The sequence below is a fragment of the Centropristis striata genome, chromosome 9 (genome assembly GCF_030273125.1).
Source record: "Centropristis striata isolate RG_2023a ecotype Rhode Island chromosome 9, C.striata_1.0, whole genome shotgun sequence".
In the NCBI taxonomy this organism is placed as follows: Eukaryota; Metazoa; Chordata; class Actinopteri; order Perciformes; family Serranidae; genus Centropristis; species Centropristis striata.
In genome coordinates, this window is record NC_081525.1 from 25,295,092 (window position 1) to 25,303,925 (window position 8,834).

The following is an 8,834-nucleotide window of genomic DNA, read 5'->3' on the forward strand; positions in this document are numbered from 1 at the left end:
TGAATCATAGACTGTATAAATAATGGAAGTAGTCACAGTGACGTCACCCATTGGCTTGTGGACTGCCCGTTTGAGGCATGGAGTTCAGCGTTATGCTCAGTTCTTGGTGACTGACTGTCTCATGAAGTAAAAACACCAGAGCTCGGTTTAGAACTCTCATAACCAAATAGTGCTCTTAGATCTCGGGACGATGGAATGCGATTGTGTTATGAAGAAAGCAATTTCAGGTTTTTACGCAGCAGAAGACTCCATTTATGATGCTTATGATTTTACCACTCATAATAACATTGCCATAGATGTAATAATTCAATTATATTTGCGCATTACTGTCATAATAAGTGGTGGTGTTGTGTTGGACTGCATTAATATTCTGAAAAACATAAATATTGAAAACATTATATTGGATCGGTAGTTTCCTCTTCAATGTTGCTCTGTTGAGATCCAGCAATCTCAAAACAGTTAAAATTATTATTATTCAGTTTAATAGTTTCCAGTTATTTTTAATCCGAGCACACAACTATAAAACCTGTGAAACAATTCATATGATGCCGTCTTCAAACTAAAAACCAGAAATCCTTCAACTTTAAATTGACTTATTAACAGTATAAAGGTTCTAAAGTGCTTTGTCTAATAAAGTTAATTTCTTTGTGCAGTAGAAATTTTTGAAGTTTGTTATAGATTGTGATGAAACGAAAGATGTCTGATATAATAACTATAGGTCTGCAAGCAGGACTGAACGGGACCGAGCAGAGTGGAGCCGTCGGGGGAGGCCACGTCGGGCGCGACGCTGTGTGCTCAGTCCCTATGCATGCCAAATTGCGTGTCTCCTACTACTCTGCTCGGGGTAGGTGTAAAACATGTTATTTACTGTTGCCAGCAGGGGGCGCTATGACTGTGTGTCACTATTGACACGTGGGTGTGTTCTGGACTGGATCCTAATCACTTGTGTGAAATTTGGGACAGATTGGACAATGTATGGTGAAGTTATCCAGTCTGGTGTTAGATGGCAAACTCCATATTTTGCCGCCATACCTTGTGAAGGTCAGTAAAGGTGTTGATAAATTGTGTTCCCCAAGGCCCTTTGATGGTACTGACCCAGTTTTAAGGCAATGGGATTAAATCTCTTGGAGGAGTTATGTAAAGTATGCAACGTGGTCATTTGATGAAAGGGGGCGTGGATAAAGCATAAGGGGCTGGGCTTTATGAAATATTGTTATTTACAAGTGTTAAGGGCTGGACTCTGATGAAGCATGACAAGTTTGGATCAGATCAGACAAAGAATGGAAAAGTTATAACGATCTCGTGTTTTATGGCGAGACGCCATATTTTGCCGCCATGCCACGTCCACATAGTGTGACCGCCGTAAAAGCTTTCAATAACTTTTGATCCCAAAGGCCTTGTGATGACAAGTTGCAACTCGCAACTTATGATGTTGTGTTTTAACTGTGTGCAAGTGAAAGTCTTCAATTCACCACGATATTACAAATAACTATAATAACTAAATATTTTTGTGGCGATGCTGAAAATCCAGCAGCGGCAGAATACATGTAGGGAAACAAAAAAATCCCGTATCAGTTGGGTTCTATTTCTATCCAGTTTTAAGCCACATTTTTACGATTTTGGTCAGTTCTTTTCATCTCTCCAGGATGTCCTGTATCCACCGAACAATGTACGAGAAACACTGAATTTTAGCGCGAAATTGCTTTATTGAGATTTTTTTACCCGTTTTAATCACCTGGTTCATTTGTTTAAGAGAGAAGGACACCTCTGCTGACAATTCAGATATAGTGACTACAATGACGCCAGTGGTGGAGAAGACAACAACTCCCATGGTCCTACGCTAATTCAAAACTTAACCCATAAGAACCCAGACCCAGTTATCCTTAAAGGAAAATGATGGGGGATATACCACAGAACAAGTGGACCACATAGAACACATTTATGATGTTTAAAAAAAAAAATTCTATCACTAAATGTCAAAGATCTGTGATGTGACGTACACGTTACATTGGGCGTTTATTGTATTTATGTTTATGATATTTCTTATTTTAAATTAAAAAAAACTAGACACATTTTCTGCTTACAGAGACACAAATGTGCCTTTTTCTTTGGATCTCCACAACATATATAAAAATTGCGACATTAATAGTGCTGTTTAACAATAAATTATTTTACAGATTTGTTTTTAAGTAACAAAATAGGAATGAATAAAAAACAAATAAAAACAAACAATTTGCCTTTTTGTTTGCATCTCCATAACATATATCAAAATTGTGACTTTAATGAGTTCAGTTCCCTACTAACAGATAAGAATTGTTAAATGGGTTTAAACTTAGCCTCGTCACAAAAAATAAGCTTTTGAAATTAGCCACTTTTTCAAATTTCTGTTTCCATTTTGGAGAAGTCACTTCTTGTCAAAGTCACATGACCACCACACCAGGATGTTGAGTATACGTCTCTTAGGGATTTAATGAGATAAGGTGAGGCATAAAGCTGAATATTGGAGATTCTAAAAGATTTACAGTGTTTGTTACACGGGTCACCATGGGTTCTTATGGGTTAATTTGTCTATTTTTTTGTTTCTTTGTCTTGTCTTTTGATTGTACTTATGACTTCAAAAAGTAATGAACCATAACTCAGATGGCAGACTTCCTGTTGGGTTTGAGGTATGGGTCCAAGAGGCTTTTTGGTGCATCTCCATATGATTCATGTGTGTACCAAATTCCATGTTTCTACATGAAGCCTACTGCTAGGGCTAAGTATAAAACATGTGACTTCCTGTAGCCAGCGGGTGGCGCTATGACTGTGTGTCAATATTGACATGTGGGTGTGTTCAGAGGTGGACCCTCATCACGTGTAAGAATTTTGGGCCAGATGAGACAATGTATGGTGAAGTTATCCACTGCCGTGTTTCATGGCGCGACGCCATCTTTTGCCGCCATGTCACGCCCACATAGTATGGCGGTGAGTTAAGGTCTTGATTAGTTTTGTTCCTGAAGGCCTTGGGATTGCACTGAGCAAGTTTGAAGTTAATGGGATTAAATCTGTAGGAGGAGTTTGTTAAAGTATGCAACGTGGTCATTTTGTAAAAGGGGGCGTGGATAAAGCATAAGGGGCGGGGCTTTACAAAATATTGTTATTTAGAAGTGTTAAGGGCTGGACTCTGATGAAGCATGAGAAGTTTGGAGCAGATGGGACAAAGAATGGGAAAGTTATAAGGATCTCGTGTTTTATGGCGAGACCATAGACTGTATATAAATAATGGACGTAGTCACCGTGACGTCACCCATTGGTTTGTGGACTGCCCGTTGGAAGCCTCGAGTTCAGCGTTATACTCGTCGCCATCTTGCGTCGCCATCTTGTTTCCAATACGCGGAGCAGACCATAATTGGACTGTGGCGGAGCGCGAGGGATCTGATGACTGACTACAGCCTCTCTACACCGGCAACCCGACTGAGAGAAGCCGCTGCTAATTCATGTTAGCATTAATTGGAGCATTAACTGGGATGTTAGTTTTGGCTAGCAAAAAAACAAAAACAAAATGTATCTTTCTTACCTCAGAAAACTGAGCAGTGATTTCTTGTAGTGTCTGTTAGTCCAACCAAACACTGAATAAGACATTTTTACTGAACAAAACGTTCAAATAAACTGTCATTAAGTGAAAATACAGTGTGAAACGGTCAAAGTTATGAGACCAAATCGGTAAACGTCCTCTTTTCTATCTATATAACGTTATATATAACTTTATTGACACGTTGCCGTGGATACGCATTGCTCTGCTTCTCTCCTGGTGACGGCTCGCCTTGTCAGTGACCTGTCAATCAAAGGTAGCCACACCCCAAATCAAATGATTCTTTATATTCTATTTTCTTCTAAATGGGGCCATTATTAGAACTATTGACATCAAATTGTCTTGAAGATGATTTTTTACTAGCGATTGAGACTATATTGTTGTCCTGAAAAAATTTTCTGAGGTAATAAATCAAGTGAGAAGTTTTCAAATTTTGCACTGAAATGAATGGGCAGATTTTTTTGCAGCCAAACTTAGCACCCCCTACTGGAATTTTCGGTGCTTAATGCACTTCCTGGTTGGCCTCCATGCTCAGGCACGGAGATTGCCGCCTGGGCGAGACGCCATATTTTGCCGCCATGCCACGCCCACATAGTGTGACATGCAGTAAAGCTTTCAATAACTTTTGATCCCAAAGGCCTTGTGATGGTACTGACAAAGTTTGAAGTCAATCGGGTGAAATCTGTAGGAGGAGTTTGTTAAAGTATGTGACGTGGAAATGGCAAAAAACAGCAGGGGGCTGTGCGAGGGGCTTCATTTTCTTGACTCTCAAGGGGGCGCTGTTGAGTCATTTTGCCACGCCCATTCCCGGGACAACTAGAATACGTAAATTTCAGCGGAGATGTATGAATATTCCAAAAATTAGGAGTTTTTGAATATGATAAAGCCCCCAAAAAGGCGATTACTTTTTCTGAAGAAAAATAATATTAATAGACGGACCAATTACAATAGGGTCCTCGCACAGTTAGTGCTCGGTCCCTAATTACAATAGGGTCCTGGCACCGTTAGTGCTCGGTCCCTAATTATAGTTACCATCATAACTGTCCATGACCAAAAGAAAAAAGAAAGCATTTTAGAGAAACAAAACAAGACGATAATAAGATAAAATACAAGGAATACAATTTTGATTTAAGAAGTAATTTCTTGTCTCAACACTGAATCAACATTTTCAGCTACAAATGAGTAAGAGTTGAGTAAATAATTCTATTCAGAATTCACGCACATTTTCAAGGACAAAATTTAAAAACTTTTCCATGAAAATAAACAGACAGAGCTGTTTCGTGTAGTTCAAATGTTCAATTAAATTATTAGGGACCGAGCACTGAAGGTGCGAGGACCCTATTGTAATTGGTCCGTTTCTTCTTCTTATTATTCATACCAAAAGTAAATCGCTAATTTGGAGCCTTTATCATATTCAAAAACTCACCATTTTGGGAATATACGTCAATCTCCCGTGAAATTTACGTATTCTGGTATTCGCGGGAATGGACCTTGCAAAATGACTCACTAGCGCCCCCTTGAAGTTTTCAAAAGAGCCTCACAATATAGGATTTTTTCACCTAGAGACACGACATTTGGTACATACATGTATCATGGGAAGACGCACCAAAAAGTCTCAAGAACCCACACCCGAAAACGAACAAGAAGTCGGCCATCTTGGATTGAATGTCGCACTTTTCATTGTTTTTGGCCAATTCCATGCCGCATACTTTAACGAACTCCTACTACAGATTTCACCCAATTCTCTTCAAACTTGGTCAGTAGCATCACAAGGCCTTTGGGATCAACAGCTATTGAAAGCTTTACTGCCGGTCACACTATGTGGGCGTGGCATGGCGGCAAAATATGGCGTCTCGCCATAAAACAACAGATCTTTATAACTTTTACAGACTTTGTCCCATCTACTCCAAACTTCTCATGCTTCATCAGAGTCCAGGCCTTAACACTTCTAAATAACCATCTTTCATCAAGCCCCGCCCCTTATACTTTATCCACGCCCCCTTTCATAAAATGACCACCTTGCATACTTTACATAACTCCTCCAACAGATTTAATCAATTTAAACCAAAATGGCACACTTCCTGTTGGGTTTGAGGTATGGCTCCAAGAGGCTTTTTGGTGCGTCTCCACATGATTCATATGTGTACCATATTTTGTGTCTCTACTAGAGCTGCAACGAATACTCGAGTAATTCGAGTAATTCGAGTACAAAAAATCCTCGAATATTTTTTTTTGCCTCGAGTATTTGTTTAATCATCAATTCCGTAGTCAAACAAGTAGTCACTTGCGTTCCGCCCCCGGGGTCGTGTTCTACACGGACTGTAAACAGTGACGCACGCAACGCTCGAGTCAAAAAGTTGGCGCTATGGAGGACAGCGAAGAGACGGCCCGAAAACGGCAAAAAATGTCTAAAGTGTGGGATCACTTCAAACTAAAAAAAACAGAGAACCTCGTGCAGTGTGTGTACTGCAAAATTGAACTGGCATACCACAACAGCACTTCATCGATGCTTCAACATCTTAACAGAAAGCATCCGTTTGTCAACAAGACCAGCTCATCCGAAGCCAGCACAAGGTAAATGCCGGTCTTCCACTCAACAGTAGCTTAACATTAGCCGATTTAACGTGATAACGTGCTAACTGAGAAACACAGCAGCGCTGGTTTGAACGTAAGCTCTGCATTTGTTGTAGTCTATAATAATGCGAGTCTCTATGACGGCTCGTCCAAATGTGTATTATCATTATTACTATTATTATTATTTGATAATAATAAAAAGCAGCGCACGAGAATAGCATTTTAATAATTTAAAATGCCGTACATAAACGCATATTAGGCTATTGCTTAAAGCAGAAATGTAATCAGTTTGATTTAAAGTGAGCTGGGCTAGATGGCAGTATGGCTATATGCATTATGTTGATTTTTTTTCTTTCTGTTTGTGTTTCCCAGTACATCATCTCAGCAGCGGATGGACAGCTTTGTGCGGCATGTACCACACTGCACTGTAGAAGAAGCTGCAGTGCTGACCGAGAGCATTTTAAACATGCTAATAACAGACATGCGCCCACTCTCAATGGTGGAAGACAAAGGCTTTCGAAACATGATTTCCATGTTTAATCCGAAATATAACCTACCATCCAGAACACACTTCACTAACTTGATGGAGAAAAAATATGAGAAAATCAAAGAAAAACTGAAGATTTCTGTAAAGGAGGCAGAGAGTGTTGCCCTTACAGCAGACATTTGGACAAGCGTGGCCACAGAGGCATATTTGGGAGTGACATGTCACTTCCTAGGGAATGATTGGGAGATGAAGTCCCTCACACTTACAACAATGCCTTTGGAAGAAAGGCACACTGCTGTGTTACGGCTCCACCCACACCCTCCTCCTCTGCTCCTTCACACCCCTCTGTTCCGGCCTCAGCCACTCCCAGCACCTCAGCTCGCTCCCAGCGGGCACTCCTGAGACACAGCTGCAACAGGTTGAGTTGACGAGGTGAATGAGCCGGATCACTGCACACCTGCTGCCACTCTCCAATCAACCCCTCTGCCTACAAGACTCCAGCTCTCCTGCCAGTCATCGCCAGATCTTCCCTGATAGTTACCTGATCTCCCCTCTCCAGCAGTGATCCGGCTTGCCTGCCTGTCAACCAGCCCAGTCACCTCACCTGCTCTTCACCTCCAGCTCACCTCCGGTTCCCCTCCAGCTCACCTCCAGCTCCCCTCCAGCTCACCCAGCCTTTTCCCCCCACATCATCCTGCTAATAATACCCTGAACTCTACTAAATCCTGCCTCCTGTGTTGTGCGCTCGAGCCTCTCCCCGCTGCCCCTAACAGAAGATCTGGCCATGGACCCAGGCTCGGCAGACACAGGAGAGCGGACCCAAACCCCGCTCCCTGAACCCGCACAGCAGGCTCTCCAGGCCCAAGGGAGAGTTATTTCGGACCACAGCCGTCTCCTCAGGGAGGCTTCGGTTTCTGTCCAGTCCCTGGGTGACCGGCTCCTGGCCCAGGAGGCTCTCCAGCAGGGGCGCTCTTCCCAGGTCCAGAACCTCACATCGATGGTCCAGGCCCTGTCGGAGCAGGTGGCTGCACTTATGGCTGCCATCACCCCCCTGGCTGCCCCTGCCGCAGGTCCACCCCCGTTGGCTGCTCCGCCCCCGGCCCTGCCTTCCGTCCAGCCCCGTGAGCCCAACTTGGCCAGTCCCCGCCCCTTCGACGGGACCTTTTCCCAGTTCCGTGGCTTCATCCTGCAGTGTGAGTTGATATTTTCCCATCAACCCAGCCAGTTCCTCACACCAGCAGCCCGTGTGGCCTTCATCACTAACCTCACCACCAGCGAGGCCCTGAATTGGGCCCAGGCCATCCTCAGCTCTCGCCCAGCTCTGTTTGATGACTACACCACCTTCCTCGCTGAGTTCAGGAGGGTCTTCGACCACCCCACTGCCGGGCAGGATGTTGGGGCACGGCTGATGTCCCTTCGCCAGGGGAACCGGACAGCGGCCGCCTTCTCGACGGAGTTTCGCACTCTTGCCGCGGGGAGTGGTTGGAATGACGCTGGGCTAAGGAGCGCTTTTCGTCAGGGGCTGAGTGAGACCATCAAGGACGAACTCATCAGAGACAAGCCCTCCACTCTGGACGAACTGGTGGCCTTGGCTATTGATGTGGACGAGCGCATCAGGGAGCGCCAGCGTGAGAGGCGGCCCCCGACCAGCTCATCACGGCCCTGGAACACCATCCTCGGGGCCTCCCCGCCAAGGGCCAACCCCCCTGTTCGCGAACCAGCCACCACCATCCCATCAGGTGAGGAGCCCATGCAGTTGGGTCGGACTCGCCTCACCGCAGCAGAGAGGAACCGGAGGATTGTCCGGGGCTTGTGCCTCTACTGTGAGCCTACTCTTTTGGCAGGGAGGGGCAGGAGTCCGCGACTCCTGCCCCTCCCTGCCAAAAGAGTAGGCTCACCCGAAGGGGGATTGCGGGTGAGCCGAATTACTCACTCCCCACCACCTATCAGCCCAGCCAGGTTCCCTGTCACCCTCTCCTGGCAGGGTCAGACTATTTCAGTCGGGGCCATCATAGACTCAGGGGCAGACGGGAACTTCCTGGATGCCCAGTTTGCCCGCTCGGCTGCCCTCCCCCTCGTCGCCCTGGAGTCCCCACTGGCAGTCTCTGCCCTTGATGGACACAGTCTGGGGCCCCTCACCCACCGCACAAGACCCCTCTCCATGACCATCTCCGGGAACCATGTGGAGACGATCCACTTCTA